The sequence below is a fragment of the Haliotis rubra genome, unplaced genomic scaffold (assembly GCF_003918875.1).
Source record: "Haliotis rubra isolate DU_JTF1 unplaced genomic scaffold, ASM391887v1 Scf1106, whole genome shotgun sequence".
NCBI classification, from domain to species: Eukaryota; Metazoa; Mollusca; class Gastropoda; order Lepetellida; family Haliotidae; genus Haliotis; species Haliotis rubra.
In genome coordinates this window covers 39,791-65,430 of record NW_025765011.1, presented here as the reverse complement: position 1 = coordinate 65,430, position 25,640 = coordinate 39,791, and the positions used below count along the sequence as shown (strand labels likewise).

The following is a 25,640-nucleotide window of genomic DNA, read 5'->3' as shown; positions in this document are numbered from 1 at the left end:
GAGAAAGTCAAGATGAAGTAGCTAGGAATGTGTGAGTGAGTGTTATTTAGTACGGTCACTTCTCCACATACCAGACCGATAGTAACCACAGCAACCATCCAGTTACATTGTCGAAAACTCGTCATCAGGTCGCCGTGACACACAATCAGGCAGGTCACACGTTGTGAGCTCATTATATTCATTAGCCTGGTTGGAAATGGCAGTGTGCGAAGTAGTCGCGCTAGCTATGCCTGAAAGTTACTAGCCCACAAAATAATTCACAAGCCCAAAATTTGAGCGTAGTAACTGAGCAAAAGATTTATAGAATAGATGAGGATAAGATATTGTCGGCATGACACGGGTTTCATCATTAAGCTGCTAATATGATGAACATTTTATCAGGCCATAATCTTGCATGATTTAAAAGTGTATTATAACTTAACAAGTCGGAGAGAGTGATATATTCACAAAATGACATCATGAAAGTTCACTAGCCAGTCGAACCAGTGACTGTGGAGATTTGCTGGCCTGACTGGATTTTTACTAGCTACGGGCTAGCGGGCCAGTGGCTATTTCGCACACTGGTACATGGGTTTCTGCAGTGATCGATACGAACGCCGAAGCGAGACTGTTACACACAAACATCGGAACAATGTGACTGCTCGGATCACTGGGATTTGACAGTTTCGTTTGCTACCGAAAAACGAATATGTAACACATCCTGGTTTGCCTTGTCAGGGGAGCAATGAGTATTTGAAGAATTTGTTCTGCAGTTCAAAACTTTTTCCAAAATACATATGTACTCATTTATTATGTTACTACATTAAAAACTTTACGAATTCACCGTCTGCAAGGAAAGGTGCATATTTTCCCCGACAACAAAGTGTTATCTCAGATAGAACACATGTTACTAGCTAAGATACATAGCGTTCACTGACATGTCAGTGAACGCTATGTATCTTAGCTAACATGTTACATGTTACCACTTCTAAAAGGCATGTTGATTCATGGCTTGAAAACAACTCATAAGTAGCCTGATCCTATTGACATAGACATATATATCTAATTATGTGTATAAGTGTGTGTTTGTGTGTGTGTGTTCAAGCTTACAAGCTTTAAGTGGTATTTTAAGCATATTAGCCTGGGTCCCGTTACACAACGCTATTGTAGCCCTACGACTGTCGTAGCTTTGTGAAACGGGGACCTGCGTTCCAATAACGCGATCTAATTATTATTTAGAAAGGTTACGTAATTATATAAATAATATAGAGATATAATTTGAGTTAAGAAAATCCCAATAGTTAATGCAGAATCGAACCCACTACCCCATGCTCTCTCATCAGTAACATTAACGTCTGCTCGACAAAGCAGCAGCAAGAGTTGTCCCCCCCTGGACAACTCAAGATCAAAATGGACGTCTGCTCTTTGTGATATAATAGCTCCAAGCGAATGACGTTGAGATGAGACTGTCAAGGTCAGTTATTATGCTTTGTACGTTTTTGCGTGGTTTCTGTCCCTAGCAACCAATACTTGTCGTTAGAGGCCTAGAGAGGAAAATACATTGATGTGAAGGCCGGGGTATGTGACGGTTGCACGCCATTGTGTCCCATATTCGTGGCGCGTTGCTTATTGAATGATATCTGGTCCAGTCTAGTATATCTTTCAGGCTTGAATATTTACAGATCAACGTCATGTAGCTTGAATATCATATTGTGTGATTTACAGGGTTCGCACGGGCTTAAAAAAGCCTGAAATTGGACATTTCTCCTAAAGAGGCTCTTAAATCCATTTTAGCCTTGAAAAGGTCGTTACTGTCAGTGATCTGCCCAGCAATGCCCTATAAATAGGAAACTTGTCAAGTTATGATCTTATATCTCAATCGTTAATGTCCATCAAACCTTTCCCAGTTCAGCGATGTTGCTAAGAGTTATTTCCCTCATATTGTCACTCCCACATCTGACCAACCTTGTGTATATATTCAGCTACATTAGTATGTGTTACATGTGTTTCGATAGTTCCTTAGAGTTGTTGATTGAGCCTTGAAGAGCCCTTAAAAGGCCTTAAATTTGATTGCCAATAATCTGTTCTAACGATGTTTTAAATACAACAGCAAACAAAACAATATTTGCCTCATGTGATCACTGGAATTTGTGTAAATAATACTGTCAAAGGTGGCATAATTATAGATACACAATATTGGTCCATTGCATTCGGAATCTACATACATATGTGTGAAATAATGTAGTAAAGAATGTATTAGAAAGACCATTTTGGCCCCGAATAATATATTGATGCACAGAATCTGTTTTAAGTAAGGGGAATAACTCTTATTTCAATTTGTTCATATTTATTCTAATAGTTTAGTTCATGTAAGTTTTCTCTCAAATAATACAGGTATGCATACACACAGGATATCAAAGGTCCTGATGAGGTTAGAAAATAGAAACTGTAATTTGTTTCATTCTTCTGAAGTCAACTCTTACAATATGAGAAAGAAGTAAAACACTCAGAAGTTATTCTATTGACAGGGATTGGGGAAGGCAGGGGCCATGGGCCATTTTCCACATTAGAATAAAAAATAGCCCACTAAAAGTTTGAAGTTTACTATTGATACAAGGGCAGTGGCCAATTCTAAATTCAGAAAATGGCTAATAATCCTGAAAATGTCCCATTGTCAAAGTTCTCTATCCCAATCCCTGTATTGAAAACTTGTCCTTTGCAATCTGTATGGTTTACTAGCTATACTTTAGATGTCTAAGTTTGAAGTTTCACAGTGCATATTGGATATTACCATTTCCGATCTATTTCACATTCATTGAAACACAGACATCAAAGAAGCAATATCTATTTTATTTGGTAAATAGGTTTGAATGTGTCAGGATGATTCTACTTGAGTCCATTTTAATCTACACTATTCTTCTACACCTCACAGCCCGAATTTTGACCCATATTCTGTTCACATGTTTGCTATGTGACTTTTTATCATCAACCAAAACGATTCTGTTAACTGTATATTTAGAGGCATTATCCCTCTTCTTTAATGGATGTGTGTAATAATCTACTCAAAAATATCTTAAAATCATCACTATTGATTAACCCATTAAATTCCAATTGTGCATGAAGTTGAAAATTTGAAATGTGACTTACATCAGCATCTAAAGGAAACCTTTCTATTTTAAAGGTGTTACTCAAAATCTGGTGACATCATAATAATGTTGTTAAAATACCTTTAGCTTATTACTATAGAGTCTTTGACCCCTTGAATTCTACTAGATTCTACTTGAAAAAATTGAAAAGTGATTTACTATCAGCAACCCCAAGAACCAAATGACTTCTGAAGATTCTATAATTGTAGATTTTATTATCATTTCCCATTTGCAGTCAGCTATGAATGTGTGATGATAGTGTTAAACATTTGTCACTACTGACCCAATGAATTTAGATCCTGCTCACATTTAGATGAAGAGCAAAAGGATATAAAATTTCCTTTAATTTTAATTGCATGATGTCAGTCCTAGGTGTTTCTTTTCTGCTAACATCGCTAAGCAAGGCTGAAGGGTTTGGAGATGACAGTTTATTATTGTCATGTTGTGCAGTCTGTGACATATCTGATGTATCCCTCCCAGGACTTTCCTTCTATTTAATATTCAATACACGTTTACCCTCTATTATTCTAAATGATAAAAATGATAAAAAATATACTCGATATGCACCCTCTTCTGCTATTACTCTTAATAGATGCACCCGAAATTGAAAAAAAAAACAAACTCATACTGTTTAGGCTATCAACAATTGACATATCAAAGTTGTGAGTGGATCTTATTCTGATTTGATTAAAGGGAGACAACTCCACGTGTAATGTTAGTAAAGGATGACCAGAGAAAATAGCAGATAGAATACATGCCAGCTGTTGAAACTGCAAATTCGCAATCAAGAAAGACTAAATCCTGATTTATACTATAAAGCAGCATGGACAGCAACGGTCATTGCAGAGAGAACAGGCTTTCCACGATTAAATGTGTAACCTGAAACATATTAATGTTTCACTTCTGGTTAAGAGTGTGGACCTCAAGCCGCTTAAAGAATCTAAAACCATATATATATATATATTAGGGCTGTAACGAATACACTATGTTGCGAATGTGATACGTATCATGAATATTAGGTAACGAATACGAATAATTATTCATGAATACAATATTGTAGTTAAATGATTGATGCACAGTATTGAATGCCAATGTTGACTGTGTTAATTTGTCTCAGCAATAACCAGTCATCTCATGACACTCAAATTTTGTATGTAATAGTTATAGTTGACAGTAACATGTGCAGCCTTGGCAAACTAACATGACTTGGGCTACTACAAGCATAGAACATATTGCATTCTTGCATATCTCGTTTTGAAAAAGGACATATGGTTCAAGTAAAACACACTCCTTTATAAAAATTGTAAATATTCATGAATATTCGGTTCTTATGACCACGAATAACGAATTGAATTCATGAAGGGCTACGGTTCGATTCACCGAATATGCGAGTGAATCGTTACAGCCTTAATATATATATATATATCTAATATGAAAGCAGGGATGGGACATTGCTTCGATGCGGAAGGCACACGGATATCATGGTGGTGTAAAATAGTTAGAGTCACACTACTTTTTCACTTTCTTCATACAGGTAGGCCTCACCGCCTTGAAGCTTGTATTATGAAAAGAGGTGGTTTGCTGTTATGTAGCTTTGGGTAAACATTGATTGTTGGACAATGTTATCGCTTGGTCTAAGACTCAATAAATCTATAATATGCAATGTTCTCATTTTCATTTGTTAGTCAAGCTATCTCAACTTTGATGTATAGATCACTCCCGCTGTCTCTCATGTGCTATAACAACCCTCCTGGCTATTCTTCTGAACGACCTTTATAACAGATCTGTTATACACCCTCCCTGGCTATTGTTCTGAATGACCTTTATAACATATATGTTATACACCCTCCCTGGTTATTGTTCTGAACAACCTTTATAACATATATGTTATACACCCTCCCTGGTTATTGTTCTGAACAACCTTTATAACAGATCTGTTAGTGTTATACACCCTCCCTGGCTATTGTTCTGAACAAACTTTTATAACAGATCTGTTATACACCCCTCCTGGCTATGGTTCTGAATGATATTATAACATATCTGTTATACACCCTCCCTGGCTATTGTTCTGAATGACCTTTATAACATATCTGTTATACACCCTCCCTGGCTATTGTTCTGAACAACCTTTATAACAGATCATTTATACACCCCTCCTGGCTATTGTTCTGAACAACCTTTATAACAGATCTGTTAGTGTTATACACCCTCCCTGGCTATTGTTCTGAACAACCTTTATAACAGATCTGTTATACACCCATCCTGGCTATGGTTCTGAATGATGTTATAACATATCTGTTATACACCCTCCCTGGCTATTGTTCTGAATGACCTTTATAACATATCTGTTATACACCCTCCCTGGCTATTGTTCTGAACAACCTTTATAACAGATCTGTTATACACCCCTCCTGGCTATTGTTCTGAATGATATTATAACATATCTGTTATACACCCTCCCTGGCTATTGTTCTGAATGACCTTTATAACATATCTGTTATACACCCTCCTTGGCTATTGTTCTGAACAACCTTTATAATAGATCATTTAAACACCCCTCCTGGCTATTGTTCTGAACAACCTTTATAACATATCTGCTATACACCCTCCTGGCTATTCTTCTGAACGACCTTTATAACAGATCTGTTATACACCCTCCCTGGCTATTGTTCTGAACAACCTTTATAACATATATGTTATACACCCTCCCTGGCTATTGTTCTGAACAACCTTTATAACATATCTGTTATACACCCTCCCTGGCTATTGTTCTGAACAACCTTTATAACATATCTGTTATACACCCTCCTGGCTATTGTTCTGAATGATGTTATAACATATCTGCTATACACCCTCCCTGGCTCTTGTTCTGAATGATGTTATAACATATGTTATACACCCTCCCTGGCTCTTGTTCTGAATGATGTTATAACATATATGCTATAACCCTCCCTGGCTCTTGTTCTGAATGATGTTATAACATTTCTGTTATACACCCTCCTGGCTATTCTTCTGAACGACCTTTATAACATATCTGCTATACACCCTCCGTTATTGTTCTAACTGACCTATATAACATATCTGCTGTAGGCCCTCTCTGGCTATTGTTCTGAATGACCTCATAACATGTTATAACATATGTTATACACTCTCCCTGGCTCTTGTTCTGAATGATGTTATACCATATCTGTTATACACCCTCCTGGCTATTGTTCTGAATGATGTTATAACATTTCTGTTATAAACCCTCCCTGGCTCTTATTCTGAATGATGTTATAACATATCTGCTATACACCCTCCCTGGCTCTTGTTCTGAATGATGTTATAACATATCTGCTATACACCCTCCCTGGCTCTTGTTCTGAATGATGTTATAACATATCTGTTATACACCCTCCCTGGCTATTGTTCTGAATGATGTTATAACATATCTGTTATACACCCTCCCTGGCTATTGTTCTGAATGATGTTATAACATATGTTATACACCCTCCCTGGCTATTGTTCTGAATGATGTTATAACATATCTGCTATACACCCTCCCTGGCTATTGTTCTGAATGCTGTTATAACATATCTGTTATACACCCTCCCTGGCTCTTGTTCTGAATGATGTTATAACATATCTGTATACACCTCCCTGGCTATTGTTCTGAATGATGTTATAACATATCTGTTATACACCCTCCCTGGCTATTGTTCTGAATGATGTTATAACATGTTATACACCCTCCCTGGCTATTGTTCTGAATGATGTTATAACATATCTGCTATACACCCTCCCTGGCTCTTGTTCTGAATGATGTTATAACATATCTGTTATACACCCTCCCTGGCTCTTGTTCTGAATGATGTTATAACATATCTGCTATACACCCTCCCTGGCTCTTGTTCTGAATGATGTTATAACATATCTGTTATACACCCTCCCTGGCTCTTGTTCTGAATGATGTTATAACATATGTTATACACCCTCCCTGGCTCTTGTTCTGAATGATGTTATAACATATCTGCTACACACCCTCCCTGGCTCTTGTTCTGAATGATGTTATAACATATCTGTTATACACCCTCCCTGGCTCTTGTTCTGAATGATGTTATAACATATGTTATACACCCTCCCTGGCTCTTGTTCTGAATGATGTTATATCATATCTGTTATACACCCTCCTGGCTCTTGTTCTGAATGATGTTATAACATATGTTATACACCCTCCCTGGTTCTTGTTCTGAATGATGTTATAACATATCTGTTATACACCCTCCCTGGCTCTTGTTCTGAATGATGTTATAACATATCTGCTATGCACCCACTATGGCTCTTGTTCTGAACGACATAACATGTCTGCTATATGCCCCTCCTGGCTATTGTTCTGAACGACCTTTATAAAATGTGACGTCTGCTATACACCCTCCCTGGCTATTGTTCTGAATGACCTTATAACATGTCTGCTATAAATCCTCACCGGTTATGCTTCTGACCGATATAACATATCTGCTATATACCCTCCCCAGCTATTGTTCTGAATGATCTATGTAGCAGTTGTCCTATATTCCCTCCCTGGCTATTGTTCTGAATGACCTATATAACATATCAGCTGTACACCCTCCTCGGTTATTGTTCTAAATGACCTTTATCAACCTACCTCACGTATAACGGTCATCTCAGACAGTCTTTTCAAAATCGTATCATATGGTTAGACTATATAATCAGAGATGTGTATTGTAAATCCCCGGTATGTGTATTGTAAAGTGGGTTCCCAGACCTCTGCACTGATCATTTCTAAACCTAGGATATTATTCATGATTGATACAACTTTGTCTTGCTATGACTGATCGTAAAATATCACATTATTGAAAACTTCCAATATATGGAGGCGATAACTGGTTTCGAACCTGCAACCCTTCCCACTCTAACTTTGCGGTTTTATCCACTCGGCTACGAAGGATCGCTGTACTCCGTGTACTCCGGGCAGCGCACGTGCAGGACACGGGTAGCACGTACATTGCGCGTGCAAGGCAAGGTGTTGGCTGCCAGTCGCATCCCAGTTGACACCGGCTGTTCCATCATTTGCGGGCTGTCCCATCAATGTTGTTAACTCGGGGCGTATTGATGTCGATCGTTATATATTATTTTAAAAGATATTTTACGCAAAAACGGTTGATATGTCGGAGAAACCAATCTCTAGTAAACCCTCGTAGTCGTGGTTTCTCCTATACATATAACACATCTGCTATGTACTCTCCCAGGTTATTGTTCTAAATGGCCTTAATAACATATCTGCTATACACCCTTGTTTTGTTTTGGTTTTTTTTGGTGCGTGCGTGCGTGCGTGCGTGCGGGCGGGCGTGCGTGCGTCTCGGGGCGTCAGCTCCATAACTGTATCTATGGGCTTCAACAAAGTGGTGATCGTTTCACACCTGAAACTGTTCATGCTTTATTCCACCCGAAAATACAATGGGTATGTAACGTCAAATCCAACTCAGTAAAGTATCCAACATATCCAGTATACCCACCCCGCCTTTTGTTTTTACCGTTTTGAGTGATGTATATCACACGTACGATATGCACCTCGCCTCTCCTTTAATTCTTGATAATGTAATTATCATATAACAAATATGTAACCATCCTTTTTGAACACCCGTCTCCGTACCGTGTTTCGTTCTCAGTGATATCTATAACACGTTGCCCCCTCCACATTACGATCAATAGAAATGGTGTACAGGACATATTGGTTCAAGTTTACCGTCCATACTCTGTAGCTTTCGTTTTGCATGGAAACAATATCATCCTCGGTATGTTAAAAAAGGTATTAATATTGCAGTATTCGGATGCTTGACTGAGGCAAGTCATGTTCAGGTATAGTAGTTTGGGTTTGTACCTGTACCTGTGGGGGCCGGTTAATGCATTCGCGCGAAGACCCGGGTTCGATTCCCCACATGGGTACAATGTGTGAAGCTCAGTTCTGCTGTCCTCCACTGCGATATTGCTGGAATGTTTCCAAAAAGCGACGTAAAGCACACCCACTCTCTCAAACCATCGTGGCAAACATTATAAAAGTAAACTGATTTAAGACGTAGGAATAATATGTTTAAATACAGCAGAAGTAAAGATGTGACATCTGAAGATGTGTTTGGGTGAATTATTTAAAGTGGATCTATAAAATCTACCCACATGTGAGTAATACAGTAAGTTACAATTTGTACATTAGTTAAGTTAGTGATGATTACATAGTTTTGCAATACGCCCCAGGATTTCACTTAAGGCAACGAACATCTGAATATGGAGGATTACTTACAGGTACAGATAAAACATAAGCTAAATGGATTGGTTACTGTCAGTCACGGTTCATATACTCCCCACGGCACAATAGATGTATTCCAGAATCATCAGATCAGTGTCTTTTGTTCATGTAACGTGGACATGTCCATGGTAACACTGTGACCACACGTGATGTACAAACTCATCCTTAATTGTTTTAAGAATTTTCTTTTAAAACTATTGTATATTATTAACATTTTGTGTAATTTGGAACTTATTTCTTTATGTACAAAATACGTATGCCACAGTGTGAGTGAGTGAGTGAGTGTGTGTGTGTGTGTGTATGGTTTTAGGCCGCTTTTAGCAATATTCCAGCAATATCACGGCGGAGGACACCAGAAATGGGCTCAATACAATGTACCCATGTGGGGAATCGAAACCGGGTCTTCAGCGTGACAGCGAACACTTTAACCACTAGGCTACCCAACCGCCCCACCACAGTATGTTTCCTCATAAAGCTATAAATTAAGTCATATATTGCATATAAAACGCCATACACTTTAGAGTTTGATCGTACGCATTATGGCAGTTAAAGGGATTTTACGAAATTGTACACTGCTTATCTCACTGTTGGTCGAGTTACAACACAGATTACCTCAGCTGTACCTTCATCACGTTTCAACTTATCCCAACAACAGTGAGAGTCCAACCTTACACACTATGAATGCCTGCACAGCGTTCGTATGGGACTTTGATCTCTTCTCATGTGTGGGGCGTTTTCGTTTCCAAAATACTTTGGTTCATATATATGTCTCGTGATAAAAAAGTAAGTGGTGGGGGTGGAAAGACCGAAATGACGCACGTCCTGGGATTCACACCCACTACTATAGGAGCGCACATCTTCTTAGACGTCTGAACTTTGAGGTGTTTTGATAAATTAAATGAACATGGTAGTGTTATGTAAAGGATAAAACACGACTCCGAGGTCTTGGTCGGGATTGTAAAACCTGAGAGCAGCAGGGACGGAGCTTGTAAAACCGCTTCGCCCTAGGTTTTACAATCCCGACCAAGACCGAGTGTGTGTGTGTGTGTGTTTTATCCGACTTATGAACCGTCATGAATTTAAAACACAAATATGTATTATTTTCAATTTGTGCATGTACTGAGTAGAACAACATTGATGGAACAGCCCGCAAATGATGGAACAGCCGGTGTCAACTGGGATGCGACTGGCAGCCAACACCTTGCCCCGCACGCGCAATGCTCGTGCTCTGCACGCGCTACCCGTGTCCTGCACGTGCGCTGCCCGTAGTACCTGTCTTGTGAGGAACACATGGTTCATACTGACAAACAATCTCATTCCTCACATAGATTCTTCGTAAAGCTAGAGAGCGATGGGTTGCGGGTTCGAAACCAGTTATCGCCACTAAATATTGGAAGATTCAATAATGTGATATTTTACGATCAGTCATAGCAAGACAAAGTTGTATCAGTCATAAATAATGGTCATTTCAAAACCTCATAGCAGGTTAAATAACGACCAATTCAAAACCTAGGTTATGAAATGGTCGAAATTTAACCTGATATGAGGTTTCGAAACTTGTACTTCAAAACCTGGGTTTAGAAATAATCGGTGCAGAGGTCTACCCGATTCTGGAAGGAACCTACTTTACTGCAGAGAAATTCGGAGATAGGTTTATAAATGCAGCGAGTGACATCTGAAGTGTCATGTTTGATCCCATCCCAACACCATTCACTTATGTCCATGCAGAGCAGGTAAAATAGAAGTTTAATTGTCTACTCACCAAATGTTGATTTAGCTGTGACAACATGGAGAGTGAAGCATGGCAACAACACCAAAACTGTGTCCATGTTTACATGGGAGGTGGTTCAGGGTTTCAGGAAGCGGTTTTGTGTTGGACTCTGGCCAAGGGCAAGTGGTCCGGAAACGATAAGTCAGAACTGTCTTGTAAATCCTCGGTCACCTCAAATATTTATGGAGATGCGGATTGACTAACGGTCGGAGTTTGGAAAATGATGAAACTCTTTTGAAATTTAGTGTAACTTTCTAACATAATAACTTTTGAAATGGTGAACTTTATATCAGGAAAAGAACTTCCGTGGAGATAACGTTACACTTCCGTGTGCACAATGAAGCTTGGTATGTTTGCCCCAAATTATCATATGACTGTGTGATTCCTATCATGTAACACAAGCGTAACACAAGCATAACACTGACAGGGCCTACGATACGATAGGTTTGTATCGGTCTAATAATAGAAGTGTAAACATGTGCCATTGTTACGGGTATTAATGAGAGTAGTGTAATACAGTAGGTAAGTAAATATTTTATGTACGTGCCACGCGGTATACAAACATGTGTACTTACACAGGCCTATAGACCATTCTTAGCCCATATGCATGACCTCGAGGTCAAATCGAAAGCGAGGCTTAAATAGGCTGATTTGAACATGTTGAGTTTTTTATTAGCACTTAATTGGAAAATACAAAACATACCTCTTGGTCTAATCATAATACACGTGACAAGGTATTGATGGTACGATACATAACTATACACTACACTATGTATGAAGGCCTATCCCTTATACATGTCTTCTAATGATAAGCAATTACAGGTACCTCCACTTGATGTGGCGATTCGTTTTTCCTTTGCGATCGGTAACACAATGCAGTGACGCGAGCATCGCCATTACCAGTAGGTACAACTGAAAAATATGCCTGAATGGATACTTTATATAGACTACTGCAGTGTTTCCGTTTACCGGCATATGCCGGTATTTTACCGGTAAAAAAATCAAAGGACCGGCATATTTATGGCAAACAAGTCCTGGGGACCGGCAATAAATACACCCGGTTAAATCATTTCCTCCAAATTGGCAATACAAATTACCAGCAACTGTTAGATAAAGGAAACTTCCATGTAAATTCGATCTGCACCATATGCGATACGTGTAAGGAATTCCGTGTCTATTTTTAGTAACAGTCCCAAGCGATTATTGTCATTGGCTGGACGTCTCGCTTAGCCTCGATCCAGATGAGAGGCATTTTGGCGTGAGGTTATAATGCATCAGATTTCAATACTCTATCGGGGCCAATAGTAAGACAACTTTACGATGGGGAATGGACATATTAACCCATTCAACACCGCAGGCCGAATAATCGGCCACAACGTTATGAGTCCCCAGACACCGGAGGCCGATAAATCGGCCAGGCAGTAGTCACGTCAAAATGAGACATAATTTTAGGAACCTACCGGACTTTTGATTCATATATCAAATCTATCACATTTCACAATGTCTGAAAACACTTATTAAATTTCAATTTATCATATATTATCAGCAGAATTAAAATTATAAACTATTTTTCGCAATGTTCTTGAAAACAACGATTCTCGGACACATGCTTCGGCAGCGGGTCTACAATAACATTGTCAAAGAGCAAAGTAACGATGTTTCGAGGAAATTATTAAATAAATTGAATAAACTAATGAATAAAATCAACAACAGCATTCATTAAAGTTGTCAAACGTACATATAAAATTACTATTTCCATCTTTTTGTGCGATCATGTAATGCAAGTCAAGTCACTGACAAGTGACATCTCGGCTCTCGCCGCCTCAATCTTCACGCTCGGACACGATGTTTAATGCGAAAATACATACATGAAGCATTTTTGTCACAGGTCATAACCAAGCGCGATACGTCCAATAAGTTCCATAATTTACGTATAGGTAGCGATTTCTTGCTTAATATGTTCAGAATAGCATTATTTTACCCAAAACTTTTGTCAAAATCTAAAAGTTTTCGTTTACGAGGACGGTATCCATTGCTGTAATATGATTGGCTGCCTTAGGTCACGTGTCTGATTTTGACCAATGACGACCCTTATAGCAGACTGTGGCGAAAAAGCGTCATTAGAAACCAATCTTTATCCAATAAAATCGCTTCTTACAACTGTGAAAATACTCTTGGCAAGGGTACAGTGATATTGTTGATGTTCAGAGCATCCGAACTATTCCGTAAAACCAAGAAAAGAAAAGTGTAATTAACAGTTGATAACTGTACAAGTACTGCCAAACAAACTTGCGGTTTACTAGTAACATGTGACGTCATTTCACATTTCATGTTCGAATGAGTTTGATACGTTTGTTGTTATTAAAAATGAAACACAAACACACACACACATTCTTGTTGTTATCTTTATTTAACATGGAAAAGAAGTGGACTGGTGAAAATAATAAGGGACTGGTATATTTGAGGCTTACCAGTCCCATGGACTGGTAAATTCAGAAACTCACCGGAAACACTGACTACTGCATGCCAATAACTATAAAACACATTCGATAGGAAGAAACATATTCAGCAGAAAAAATACCAAACACATAATTTGATCACGTGAATAATACAATTTTGTTTGATCGAGATCCACTCGAGGAGAGCTATCTTGATCGACATATATTACTTATGATCTCGATTGTCCGGCTCAAGAATTAACAACACTACTCCCATGTGGAAGTGGATGATTTGAACACAGGTCACGAAATAAGTTTAGCCTTTTGCATTTTTAATATGTTGATAAAGTAAACGTGAATGACTTCCCTTGGTAATGTTTCCACTACTGTGACATTAGAGTAGCTTCCCTTAATAACAGTTCCTGCTGCGCAACATGGTAAACGTTGATGTAGATAAACTAAGTCATATGACTTATCGTGATGTGTCGTGAAGAACAGTCATTACACACCCCTCAGTCCATGGATATATGCTTAAGAAAAGTATTTGTAGCCCTTTCCCATTTGCGATTTTCCTGAACTACCAGACAGTTTCTGTATGTACCGTTCCACGAAGGAAAAATTGAAATCAGGAAGTACATTGAGATTTTTCGCATTTGTCGCCATTATGCGAATGTGACCTTGCCTCATTTAGCCTCGTTTTGGTATAAATATGAATATTCATCAGGACTCATTAAGAAAGGTCTATGAGACACGAGGCTTCAGTAGCTTCATGGGATTATAGTCATGTGATGCCAGTTATAACATATGTTACAATGTGAATGTAGCTTTAAAGTCTGTATGATAAAATATAACCAAAAAAACAAAAACAAAACAAAACAAAACAAAAAAACAATCAGTGACAAGCGTCAAAAGTGCAATAGTTACAATGAAACCTTCTCCTTTTATACATAGCAGTAACAACTGCGGCTACGGGAATAGCTTAACTATCATTTTGCATAATGTTTTTGAATTGTTCTTCTATTTAAGGAAATAAATGCTGGAAAAGCGGTCTGTAGAAAAATCATATCGTAGATCGGAATAATATTCGCATTCAGTCAAAAAATGTATCTCAACCTCGACGCACGAGCGATCACATTGCCTACATACGCGGAGTTGGAGTACATCTGTGTTGACCTTGAGCCTATTGTGAACAGCGATCGGCTTACCCTGGGATGACTCTTGTGGTAATGCTAAAGGTAATTCTAATTCAACTTAGTATGTAACACGAGTTCTGATTGGTCAATGCTATAAATTTCCGACCGTATAATCAGCATATACGGTCGCAATTTGAAAACCTATTCATCAAAACCTTTGAATGTATCCCTACACTATTGGGGTAACGCTATTTTTCAGGGCATTGTCATTTGCAGAAACCCTAGGTCAGTTTAACTACCCTTATCCCGCTAAAATGCACGGAATGTGTGTTAAAAAAGAGTATCATAAATTTAATTGTAAGTTCAAACAACTTACTCGCAACGGGCTGTTGACCCAACACTGTTAGTAGAGCATGAAACAACAGAACAGATAGTGGCCCGTAGTTGAGGAATCACCGTTTGACAGACATTGAATCAAATCATGTAGAATGCGTAACATTTTCAGCAAATATTATAAGAATTTAAAAATCTCTTAAACATTAAACCCATGGCAAGATAGGAGATCTAGCTACCTATGACTCTTTCTTTGTTCTGGGGACGTGGGTGGTGGTGGTTGGGCGACGTGGTGGGCGAGCTGGCTAAGGCGCCAGGCTAGTGATCCAGTGAGCATGAGGTGCCGGGATCGAGCCCACCTGTGACCGGGTGTAAAATACCTTGGAGTCCACTTTGTGTGCAGACTCTTTCAGTGTTGTCACAACCCCTAGTGTACACTACACAACCCTGTGCACTTTAAAGAGCTCACGTATCTGTTGGTATATGACCAGATGGTGGCCACATGAATACGTGCAAACACCTATTATAGTTGCGGGTACAGCAACGTGCAATGAACTTGGACAAAATACAGTCAACTCTCGTTAATCCGACACTTGTTGTTGCAGAGAAATATGTCGGATTAACGGAAATGTCGGATTAATGAAAATGTCGGATTAATGTATTTGTGTGAAAATATCAATGTTTACTAAATGTCATGATCGTCATACTGTTGCATGCATATCAGAAATGGTAGATCTAGTTATCTTCATCGTACGTAAAAATATTCACAGAAATAAAAAATACTAACAATACATACTTGTTATCATTTATTAACATTCATAGATGGCATAACATACATATATAATCACGTAAGCGAACAGTTTCATATCTATTTCATGACCACATTGGCACAAAACTCACGTTTGTTTTTACCGCATATCAGCAGCCATTATGACCCGGATGTTGAATATGTTACCGTTTCCATACAACTAATTCCATAATAACATGTGGACGTCTAATGTACAATCAGGCGTTTATCATAACATATATAATTTATAACTTGAAAAAGTCTTTGATGGTCATTAACATCAAACACGTCTAAGTGGTGTGTCAGAAATGTTTGCACTGTGACTATGTGTCCCAGTCCACCCAGCTGTGAATGGGTACCTCGTTAGGAAGGGAAAGCCGCAATAACTCGGTGCGCCTTGTGGCAGCAAGAGTGTATGGTTCGTTTTTGGATGTATCTTCGCGTGCGTAGTGCTTAGAAATTTGTCTCATCAATGTTTTGGTTATGACTGGTACTGCGAACATCACCGCAAATAGTTCTAAGTGCATCAAGATTAGGTTTTTCAAGTGTTAGTGCTTGTTGTTTGGTACAGTTGTCCAAAATGTGACAACAATAATCGAAAATAGGCAAAATAAATTGTACATGGTTTGTAGGGTTTTTTTTACGTGATAGATGATATTTATACCTCTCAGAGATGATATTTATACCTCTAAGACAAGTTTACCGTGGATGCAACCTTTTAACGGTACAATTAACTAGTGCTAGTCACATAATGGACTATCTACCTCTGAACGACTTTCAGGAATATCTCCATTTGGAGCTGCTACTCTTGCCTGATCTGCAAAGACGTCATTCATTATGTTTGCTATTTCAGCATTATCATCATATAGGTTATCGTTATGGATTATCGAAGGAAAACTGTTAATAGTGGCGGTATGTTTACTTTATATATAATTCTTATAACTAAACGCCACCAAGCTTTTGTACCATGTTCATCGTTTATCTGTTCATCTATTTTATTCATGTACACCTTCTTTGCTTTTCTTGCAGCGGATATAACTTTATTTCTTCCCAATGTGAAAAGTGCCCAGTTAACGAAACGGTTAATATTTTCAGAGGCAAAGACAACATGCCAATCAAGAGTATATACAGCATTGCTAATTCCGTCAGTATCAGTTTGAGTATAACATTTTTATATATTTCCCTCTTGTAATTAGTCAATTTTGCAATCGTCTATTTGATAGTGACACATACAGGGCAATGATAGTGACACATACAGGGCAATGATAGTGACACATACAGGGCAATGATCGCTCCAAGCAGGATCTGTGAAAAGATCACCAACTACAATTGTGTCCATATTAGGATCAGCAGAGTTATTGATAGAATGATAGAGTCCTCTATTAAATCCCAGTAAGCTTCTGTTTTGTCTGCAAAATCGTTCCCATAAGATAATTCTGTTTTTTAAATGGTATTTTTATCCACATCGCCTCAAGCCCTGATGAATATCACCGCAGATCAAGAGAAGAAGAGACACTACCAAAGAGACTTTGGCATTGTATAGGCAAAGAACTGTTAAAGAATAAGAAATCTTTTAGTGAGTGAGTGAGTGAGTTTAGTTTTACGCCACACTCAGCAATATTCCAGCTATATGGCGTCTGTAAATAATCGACTCTGGACCATACAATCCAGTGATCTACAGCATGAGCATCGATCTGCGCAATTAGGAACTGATGACATGTGTCAACCAACCATCGAGCCTGACCACCCGATCCCGTTAGTCGCCTCTTACGACAAGCATGGGTTACTGAAGACTCATTGTAACCCGGACCTTCACGGGTAGAAATCTTTCAAAGCTTGTTGGCAGATTTGTTTTGAATAAGACAAACAGAAGAACCCACCACTAGTCTATACTGTACAATATCAATCATCATCGAATAATTTAATCATAATAACGTGGGCGAGCTCTCTCTTGAGAAATATAACTGATCCAATTTCCTACATAAATTAAAATGCAATATAAATGTGTATTTAAAGTAGGTTAGAGATGGAAACCTTCATATGTAACAGGAAAAGCAACAGTGGAAAACAAAACAACATAGAACATCCTGTTTTGTGAACCTGCGTAGTGACCTTGTCTTAAGCTCGGCTGTACATATAGATACTCAGGATGCAAGAGCATCCGTTACGTCATACAAATGTGATGGACAGATTGTACCTGACAAATATCTTTAGAAAGAAACAGTGTACACAACAAGTAGTAGCAATGGGTATATACCAGAGAGATATCAACTAACTGTTGGGGTAAGTCACTCGTTAACAAATATCACAGCTACATATAGGAATATTAATATTCCCAGTTTCAATAATATTGATCACGTGATTATGATAATCTGTGAAACAGTTCAACATGCGTCACTAATTCGAAGATATTCGTAATATCTTTGAAAGCATATGCTCTAGGGTGGGTGGTTCGATCCTCGACAGAGCCATGGCAAAAAGCGTTACAAACCTTCTTCCTTGTTACCCTGTCTGGCTCTCGACTTTGAAAAACGAAAAGCAAGGACTGGTCAATATACAGAGTCTTAATCGGTAATCAATGATAAACTGCGGGTGTGGTATCTCCGTGGCTTAACACTCTTTCCGTTTTTAAGAGTACAAGCAACCAGACACATAGTGCAATGTTCTTGAACGATAAAGCCTCAAGCCTCATTTCACCTCATCTCATCTGCTAATCAACATTAGCACTCAAGTACGTGTTGCCAGTGACCATTGAGTAATCTATGGGGAACGATACGTATCTGGATTGAGTTATTTTTTAATAATGACCTATGATAGCTTATTCCTAATGAAATACCCTCATAAACCACATTAACTATACCCAGTAGCTAAATAGGTCGATACTAGCCTGTATATGATGCTATCTACAACATTTCATAATGCAAAATTGACAACGACATATTTAACTGACTGGTAATTATTGTTTGATAGGCGTTTCTCACCAGTTGACGGATGATAAAGTAGTGACACAGACTGATGACATAGTTTATAAATGGATAGCAATCTTACTTGTCTTGTTATCTTCATCGTATAATTCACCCTCCATCCTTTTCTTTGTCAGTACTGGGTCATTCCACTCATATCGTTCAGACAGTTAGGTTACCTTGAAGGTCTTACATGTGTCTTTAAAGGGAAGACCTCTTGTTGAATCTACTCTTTATTTTTTTAAAGGAAACACACAAATTATAGTTCTGTGTACATGTTAAGCTTCTGCATAATATACATTCATCATAGTTGATGTCATTGCCATTCCTTCTTCGGAATGTGTTCGAATTTTATCTCCTAACAGATGTAAAACATCATCAAAGATGTACAAGAATCCTTTCAAGATTTGCCTTTTTGTCTGTTAGGGCGGAGTACAGGATGAGGCTGTTCCCCTCACTGGCACGTGTCCTTGTCATGGTTTTCGCGATACAAGTGGAAGGTAAGGTGTCATCTTCTGTTTGATCTACAGTTGGAGACATTTCATGTAATAAAACGAATGCTTTCATCCGAAGTTGAAACAAATGTTTGTCGGGCACAGATTTTTCGAAAGTGAAGACTGAGGTAGGATTTGTCTATCTTATTACTGAAAACGCAAGTGAAGCGATCATTGCAGTACAGCTGTCAAGTATACACAACAGTGTCTACTTCATGCCATGCGGGATACCTGGAAAACAACATTCCCTAAGGTGGCGCATCAGTTCTTCTGTGACTGCAGCCTTTACGTAGTACTGTCCAAAAAAGGTTATAGAATTTTGAAGGGAAAGTCTAGCTTCAGAACTCTGTTCAGCGAATGATATCGGTTTTAGATGAATGAGTAGTGAGTTTTTGTGAAAATTATCGTTTTTGCACACTTCATCATTTTCACCCGTTTTCACGGGTCAATTAATGATCTTTCAGGACAAAGGGGTTGGGGTGGTGCGTGCCTCCTGCTGAAATTTAAATTGAGTAGACCCGTGAAGATACGGGTTACAATTGGCCTTCAGCAACCCATGCTTGTCGTAAGAGGCGACTAACGTGAATTGGGGGCTCAGGCTCGCAGACACATGTCATCGTATTCCAACAGATTGATGCTCTTGATGTTGATCACTGGATTGCCTGGTCCAGACTCGATTATTTACAGACCGCGGCCATATAGCTGGAATATTGCAGTGCAGCGTTAAACGACAAACCGAATTACAAATTAAATATGGTTGCATCAGTATATTAAACCATAGCGTTATATATCCTCTTAATTTATCATTCCATTATGGGACTGAAGTATATACATAATATTAATTATACCTATATTTAGACATCGTATTTTCATTACATTTAGTATTTTCAATTCCCATTCAAGTCATTCTCAGTACCTTTGCCGTGAGTATTATCAAGACTGAAATGTTCACAGACGCATCAGAAACAAGTACATCCTGCCCCAACGCTGCCTGTATCGGTCAGGCTGTCAACATCACGTGTGACATCACAGGAGTATACGAGTCTATTGGGTGGTCCCGGCCGGATAATATTGAAGTGGTAACCTGCCTGCGGAACGGTGGTAAATGCTACATAAACGTTCCGAATTATGAGACAGTCTTAGTTTCCGATGAAAACACATACTTCGCATCAAGGAGTTTTCGACACGTGATTCAGGCACCTGGAATTGTCGTGATGGCACGAATCCTCTCAAGAAAACTTGTCACGTGACTGCACATGGTAAGCTCAACTGTAAAATTTGACCAGATTGAGCTTGTTATTTAACCTGATGTATGTACTTGAAGCAGTAGACCAGTAAAATAATTAAAGATGGATTTGTTAAAGGGTGTGAGAGATGAAAAGAAGAAACAAAAATAGTTATCAAATCAACTTGACAAACAAATTATTCTTATGAAGTTGCAAATGTCGTTCTTGCAAGGCATTTAGAAGTTGGATGAACATGAGTACATGACAGTACATCGGTTCCCAATTGCGCTGATCGATGCTTATGCTGTTGATCACTGGATTTTCTGGTCCAGGCTCGATTATTTACAGACCGCCGCCATATAGCTGGAATATTGCTGAGTGCGGCGTAAAACTAAACTCACTCACTCACCCGTGAAAAACCGGGTTAGAATTGATCTTCAGTAACCCATGTTTGTCGAAAGAGGCGACTAACGGGATCGGGTGGTCAGGCTCGCTGACTTGGTTGACACCAGACTCGATTATATACAGACCGCCGGCATAAAGCTGGAATATTGCTTTACTGCAACGTAAAACTAAACTCACTCACTATTTTTTATAAAATGTTTCAGAGCTTGATGATAATATACTCATGCCAATAATGGTTGTCACCCCTCTCCCCACCCCACCCCACACCCCCTCTCCAATTAAAAAATTGAAGGTTGTGACAACCATTATTGGCATGAGTATACTTTTCCTTATTGAAGGAACAGGAATTAGCTCTGAAACGTCGTATAAAGAGTAGAAACAGACTGTTATCCATAAAACGTGTCATGTAACATCGGAAGTAACTTTGTTTTCAAATCAATAAACATCACTTGTCAGTATTTTAAACCAACGTGCAAGTATTAGCATTGAGAAACAATACGTACTGTCCTTGATGGGATGGCTGAGGCAGATGGATAGTCTCACAACAGGTCATGATCTCTCTGACTTGTCTGTCTCCTGCCTCCAGTTAATGGTGTATCATATCGCGTATACCTAATTACAACATGTATTTCGAGCATCTGGTATAGGACCATGAGCCTTGTACCTTTTACTTCAATATAATTGCAACAAATGATTTCAAAATGTTTTTTGTGATGTCTTACAGATACATTTTAGACACATGTCATCGCTTCCAAATTGCACAGATCGATGCTGTTGATCATTGGATTGTCTGTTCCTGACTCGATTATTCACAGACCGCCGCCATATAGCTGGCATATTGCTGAGTGCGGCGTAAAACTAAACTCCCTCACTCACTCAGATACATTTTAATTATTATTGAAGCGTTGGCTATGCGATGCATTTTTCAGAGGACCTGGGTGATGTTGCATCAAGACTGCACCTTAATTGTGCACCACTGAAGAATGAGACGTTCCGTGTTTTGGACATATGTACGGGGTTGAGCGCTGATCCAAGAGTTAACGTGACGGTGAGGCAGTCTCTGACATGTATTTGTGTCTCTAACAAAGACCAGTACCCATGCATGAACATATGATAAATGTAACATCCTGTGTGGACTTTGATTGTATTATAGAAATGTTATTCCAGTCCAAATGTTTTTGACACGACCAGGGACCCAACTCTGCACAGCAAATTGTATCAACAATGTTATTCGTGTTATCGCTAGTTTGGTTAGTCCAGGAGGTTTTCAGTTTGTATAATCCATAGATCTAGAGCCGCAAGGGTTGTCACAAACGTATTTACTCACTGACACCAGGGGCGGATCCAGGCTTTAGAAAAGGGGGTTAGGGGTGCACATAAATCATGAAGTCCAAATGTTAGGGGGGAAATGCTCCACATGGAAAAACAAATCTCGGAGGAAAAGGGGAAGGGGGATGCGCCACTGTTCACTCACTAGAACTAGAAAACGGATGGTACGGAATTTAACAATATTGACTCGAGACAACACAACATCAATTTTCCTTTTCCTTTTTTCAGTTGAAGCTCATGGATGGTGAACGGACATATAATGGGTTGACAGGCGATGTTGCAGTTCCAGTTCCCGACGCAGCCCATGATGTCAATACAACATGTTGTGTGGTTGGTCCTGGAACAAACTGCCTCGACCTCTCCCAACGGCAACGGACAGCCGTGTGTTCACGCCCAGGTAATGATGTTGAAACAATGTGGCTAGTGTATTTCCCTCCTCATGCCAATGTGCATTTGTGCCTGTGGACAACTTCTTATGGGTTGAAGACTTAGAGCTCAAGTTGGCTAACATTTTGTAGGATACACATATGCTAGAGATACTTCAAACGGTGTGAAGCGGAGAGTGGTTGTATTGGCTTTGTCACGAATGACTGCATGACTAGCAGACAGTGGTATGAGCAAAGGTGGCTCAATAATGCCCAACCTTTACCTAGCAGGCAGAGGTATCAGCCGAGCTGCTCACTGACACCCAACCTTTACCTAGCAGACTCTGGTATCAGCCGAGGCTGCTCACTGACACCCAACCTTTACCTAGCAAACAGTGGTATCAGCCGAGGTTGCTCACTGACACCCAACCTTTACCTAGCAAACAATGGTATCAGCCGAGCTGCTCACTAACACCAAACCTTTACCTAGCAAACAGTGGTATCAGCCGAGCTGCTCACTAATACCCAACCTTTACCTAGCAGACAGTGGTATCAGCCAAGGTTGCTCACTAATACCCAACATTTACCTAGCAAACAGTGGTATCAGCCGAGGTTGCTCACTGACACCCAACCTTTACCTAGCAGACAGTGGTCTCAGCCGAGGTTGCTACCAGACAGTGGTCTCAGCACCAACCTTTACCTAGCAAACAGTGGTATCAGCCGAGGTTGCTCTCTGACACCCAACCTTTACCTAGCAGACAGTGGTATCAGCCAAGATTGCTCACTGGTTGCTCACTGACTCACCCATTCAACCTTTACCCAGCAGAACCTTTACCTGAGCAGACAGTGGTATCAGCCGAGCTGCTCACTAATACCCAACCTTTACCTAGCAGACAGTGGTATCAGCCAAGGTTGCTCACTAATACCCAACATTTACCTAGCAAACAGTGGTATCAGCCGAGGTTGCTCACTGACACCCAACCTTTACCTAGCAGACAGTGGTCTCAGCCGAGGTTGCTCACTGACACCCAACCTTTACCTACCAGACAGTGGTCTCAGCCGAGCTGCTCACTGACACCCAACCTTTACCTAGCAAACAGTGGTATCAGCCGAGGTTGCTCACTGACACCCAACCTTTACCTAGCAGACAGTGGTATCAGCCAAGATTGCTCACTGACACCCACCCTTTACCTAGCAGACAGTGGTATCAGCCAAGTTTGCTCACTGACATTCAACCTTTACCTAGCAGACAGTGGTATCAGCCGAGGTTGCTAAATGAAAAGACTTGCGTATGGAATCTGGACAGTAAATTTATTATTTTACAAAACAAATCATGTACTTACACTCATATATCAATCTTAATAATTTGGGAGATTGCACGGTAACATGGAGTATTTATGTTGCCTTTCGTAAAGGACCCATGCCCGTACTATTTTGATAAATTGTTACCATTACAAAATCCACTTTAATCTCATTGTAGGTAAACCTAAAGCGAATTCTCACATGCGTTCGACAGGTCATGCAGATGAACCCACGTTGAGTGGTGCAGTGGTCATCGTTGTTGGTGTGATGTTGGCGGTTAGAGGCTTGTGAATTACCTTGGCTTACCTCTTTTGAAGGAAGATCAGACGATATCATACGAGTCAGTATGAACACCTGGCAATGGAGACAATAAAACGTTCCTAAATGACATCCACATGTTGCTTAATTTGTCTTGCCTGAGGTCGTCCAAAGACATAAAGTCACGCTTGACTTAATCAGTGTTCCATTCACGTCATGGCGTGGTAGTTTGATTGGAAGGAAGCCTGAAGGGACGCGATAATTAGACATTACCGCTTTGTGAAACACACGATTAGTTGAATGGTGCTGACCAAACAAACGTAAACGATGGGACGCAACTTGTTACACTGATGACCTCTGGTTCCGAGGCGACTTAATGGTTGAATTTAAAATACCGAGCAGAAGGAAAGCTAAAATGTTCTGAGAGGATGTCTTCCGATTTATGAGAAATTCTGGATAAAGTGTCACGAACTTTGTACGACTTTCTGCAATTTTAGTTACTCTATGTTTAACCATAACTGTCTTCGTAAGGAACTGTTGAAACGTTTTATTTTTCTGAGACAAGGTCTGTTTTTAATAATATCAATGAGCAAAGGTGAATGCAGCAAACATGTTCCTTTTATCCCATCAATGATTTTTCACGAGGACGTGGACGCACAAATGTACAGGAAGGTTTGTTTAGTGTTTAACGTCGCACTCGTCAGTATTTCGGCTTTGTCGCGGCGGTCTGAAAATAATCGAATCTGGGCCAGACAGTCCAGCGATTAACATCATGAGCTTCGATCCACACAACTGGGACAAGATCGCATGTGTCTACCAAGTCATCGCGCCTCACCACCCGATCCGGTTAGTCGCCTCAAGCTTGGGTTGCTGAAGACCGATTCTAGCACGGGTCTAAAACGTTTAATTGATTGTTTTATTCAGAAATGGTATCATGACATTACTTCAGGTAGTACATTATGGCTATACAGTAATATCAAATGTGAATTTGGATATGAATTATACTTAGATGCTTCACATCCAAACACTGTTAGGTATTTAACTATGTTACGAATTTTGTGTCATGAATGAAACTGGGCGTTATGAAAATATTGATAGGCAGAAAAGATACTGTATCTACTTTAAAGAAAATAATGTAAATGTAATTGAAGATGAATATCATTTCGTTTTAATTTGCCCAAAACATACTGTCGTAAAAGGTGACTAACGGGATCTGATGGTCAGGTGCGCTGACTTGGTTGACACGTCATCGGTTCCCAGTTGCGTAAATCGATGCTCACGCTGTTGATCACTGTATTGTCTGGTTCAGACTCGATCATTTACAGACCGCAGAGATATAGCTGAATTGCGGCGATAAAAACCAACAAACCAACCAAATCACGCCAAGACCCAGTTTTGATTCAACCA

The 25,640-nt window shown here is 39.5% G+C and overlaps 1 long non-coding RNA gene across 2 annotated transcripts; it reads left to right on the top strand.

The window, feature by feature from the left end:
• The first annotated feature begins 1,372 nt into the window (after positions 1-1,372).
• Positions 1,373-24,365, top strand: LOC124287187. 2 transcript variants are annotated; one of them, XR_006901214.1, is made up of 6 exons: positions 1,373-1,453; positions 19,281-19,354; positions 20,303-20,607; positions 21,909-22,027; positions 22,537-22,705; positions 24,154-24,365. It is a non-coding gene; the product is annotated as an uncharacterized LOC124287187 (long non-coding RNA). The 2 variants fall into 2 exon arrangements; XR_006901215.1 differs by lacking the exon at positions 1,373-1,453 and adding an exon at positions 11,102-11,162.
• Positions 24,366-25,640: the final 1,275 nt, after the last annotated feature.